We start from the raw sequence: 522 nt of genomic DNA, 5'->3' as shown, positions 1-522 counted from the left end.
ACGCATGTGAGAAGTACATGTATGTGCAAGAAATATAGATGAAAACGAATAAAATCGCTAAATGAGAAATCTAAAGCGCGTGAAAATGGGGTAGTTTGTAAGCTCCTTTGGCTCAGTTGGTAGAGCGTCAGTCTCATAATCTGAAGGCCGCCAGTTCGATCCTGGCAGGGAGCATTTCTTTTGCATTTTTCCGATATTTATTGCCCCATGCAGACAAGCAAAAACACATCAGGACGCGACGAATTTCCACTTCGCGACACCAGAATTTTTTTGCGTGATCAATCCATGCGTGTATTCCTCGATATCGTGCTCACATGGCCACCAATATGTATTCCCCATATTAAAAAAGAAAAGACGCATGTATTGCTCGCGTTGAATATCTAGATGGATTAGAATCAAACAGCAATTGTCGGTGAGCTCCAAAACAAATACTTGCAGGCCTTTGATAGCCACGCAAGCTCTTCGCCAAAATGCCAAAAAATCGAGTTTTGGAGTATTTTGTCAAGATCTCCCCCAAACGTC

General features: G+C 42.3%; 1 non-coding gene across 1 annotated transcript; it reads left to right on the top strand.

Moving 5' to 3' along the window:
• Positions 1–101: 101 nt before the first annotated feature.
• On the top strand, positions 102–174 carry SPRG_30129. The gene has a single exon. It is a non-coding gene; the product is annotated as a tRNA-Met (tRNA).
• Positions 175–522: the final 348 nt, after the last annotated feature.

The sequence above is a fragment of the Saprolegnia parasitica genome (assembly GCF_000151545.1).
Source record: "Saprolegnia parasitica CBS 223.65 unplaced genomic scaffold supercont2.45, whole genome shotgun sequence".
In the NCBI taxonomy this organism is placed as follows: Eukaryota; Oomycota; class Saprolegniomycetes; order Saprolegniales; family Saprolegniaceae; genus Saprolegnia; species Saprolegnia parasitica.
This window is presented reverse-complemented; position numbering and strand designations above follow the sequence as displayed.